General features: G+C 43.2%; 1 pseudogene; it reads right to left on the reverse strand.

Annotated features, from left to right (window-relative positions):
- Positions 1 to 2045: 2045 nt before the first annotated feature.
- Positions 2046 to 2162, reverse strand: LOC126472052 (5S ribosomal RNA; annotated as a pseudogene).
- Positions 2163 to 2446: the final 284 nt, after the last annotated feature.

A 2446-nucleotide genomic window follows, 5' to 3' on the forward strand; every position in this document is an offset into this window, starting at 1 on the left:
TCGCACTTTTTCTACGACTGGTCGCCGCAAGGCGCGCACTTCAAAGTCATCTTGAGGATGGGATGTAAAAAGCTGTAGTGGGTACCAGCCTTACGAACGTTTCGTTCCAAAATGTTAATACATAATTATTGACCCTATAAATATTAGTCATATTTAAGACACTGAAAATTCATGATAATCATCTAATAGTTATTAACGGACAGTTATTTGTGCACCTTCATTTAGGTGGTGCTATAGATTTGAAAATAGTCTGTGAAGTCAATATTTCTATATCGACTTTTTCGTCCAAAAGCTACTTTTAAATTTCGTGAAAAATTTTAGTCTCAATTAAAACTGTCGCGTTTGTCAGTGATAAAGACACATGGTCGTTGAGCTCAAGAGAGAGTCCATTCCGCATTCTAACACGGTTACCTTAAATGTTTTATAATGAAAAACATCGCTCAGGGACCACATCGTATCCTGAAACATGTAGCCGAGTGAGAAGCAACGAATTTACGCCGGACATAAATAGGGATAATAACCCAGAAATGTCATTCCAAATTTCGGTATGAGTTGTCCGTGAATATGAAATGTGGAATATCTTCCCCTCAACGTAAGCTCCAGTAGTTGTTATTTCTGTCGCAAATGTCGCATAATATCCAGTAGCGTACAATTCTTTTCCTTTTTACTCAGATGATTGACGTTTTCCGGGCGATAAGTGTTTGCGTTGCGTTTGCTGCGATGGTACACACTACCCCCTCGCAATTATGTGCAAAACACGTTAGACTGTTTTCCGCCAGGTGGTACATTTCGATCAGTAAGAACGCCTCTGCAGAATATTAACTCATTAAAAGCAATTTTCACGTTGAATTTTGACAGCTAGCGACTTCAATTGCACAATCGACCAGAAATAAATTTTTCAGCCTATTTTGCAAACAACGATGAATACACGAGGATGTGCTAAGGCCGAGCAGAACTATTAACGACGTCGATTATTCGCGCTCAGGGAAACTTCACAGTTAAAAACTTGGCAAACTGATAGCAATTACGAAAGTAGTTAGAGGCGGTGTTAATAGCTGCAGAAGTTGACAGCCAACACAAACATCTTCCGTGTTACATGAATATGAAATCGTCAGTCTGTTTTTCTACGCATATAGATCATGATAATATGTCACGGATTTGTATGCATGTGTGTGTGTGTTTTGCTGGGTGTAAATGAATATGTTTCCTTCGGAAGACACTGGTACGATACTGTCCCGAAAGTGTGTGGAAGTGACGAAACACAGAATCTACGGGGTTTCCTTGAACCATTCTTTAACGCATTACGGTCATCAGTACAAGCATGTTTACTTTTGAATGATGGGTGTTTCCGACATGTGTTAGTAGTAGCTATGCTCGCAAAACTTCATTTACATTTATAACAGAGCAGGGTGTAATATTTTTGGAAGGTTACCTGTAAACTCACATCTGCTTAGCCGGATGGGAATATCATGTCCAATCTTCCCGATGGCGACAGTGACTGCGTCACTTCACTGTAGCAGTGACATAAGGAATTTGAGCATGGGAAACAATTTATTGCTATTTCACTATCCTCCAAACCACAAGTACTTTTGTTTTCACTTTTTCACTGAAACTAAAACTAAACTCATCCCGAACAGGCCATGAAGGCCCAACGGTACCGACCGGCCACCGTGTCATCCTCAGCCCACAGGCGTCATTGGATGCGGATATGGAGGGGCATGTGGTCAACAAAAAAGTGGTTCAAATAGCTCTGAGCACTATGGGACTTAACATCTGAGGTCATCAGTCCCCTAGAACTTAGAACTACTTAAACCTAACTAACCGAAGGACATCACACACATCTATGCCCGAGGCAGGATTCGAACCTGCGACCGTAGCGGTCGCGCGGTTCCGGACTGAAGCGCCTAGAACCGCCCGGCCACATCGGCCGGCATGTGGACAGCACACCGCTCTCCCGGGCGTATGTCAGTTTCCGAGACCGGAGCCGCTACTTGTCAGTCAAGTAGCTCCTCAGTTTTCCCCACTAGGGCTGAGTGCACCCCGCTTGCCAACAGCACTCGGCAGTCCAGATGGTCACCCATACAAGTGCTAGCCCAGCCCGACAGCGCTTAATTCGGTGATCCGATGGGAACCGGTGTTACCACTGCGGCAAGACCGTTGGCGAAACTTAAATTCTCCCTACATCTAAATATATGCTCTACAAACCACCTTTCGGTGGATGGCCTAGAGTACTTGGTTTGCACTGTTCCTTCATTCCATTTCTCGTTCTACTTATGAATGCTGCCAGTAAAAACGGCTGCCAATTATCTCCGAATGAACTCCTGTCTCGGCGCCATTTTTTTACAACAGCAAGCAAAGAAAGGAAATTAAGTAATGGATAACCTCATTGGTCAGTATTATACCCTATACTTTTCAATCTTTATAACTGCGACATACCTGAAAGCAG

This window comes from Schistocerca serialis, chromosome 3 (genome assembly GCF_023864345.2).
Source record: "Schistocerca serialis cubense isolate TAMUIC-IGC-003099 chromosome 3, iqSchSeri2.2, whole genome shotgun sequence".
In the NCBI taxonomy this organism is placed as follows: domain Eukaryota; kingdom Metazoa; phylum Arthropoda; class Insecta; order Orthoptera; family Acrididae; genus Schistocerca; species Schistocerca serialis.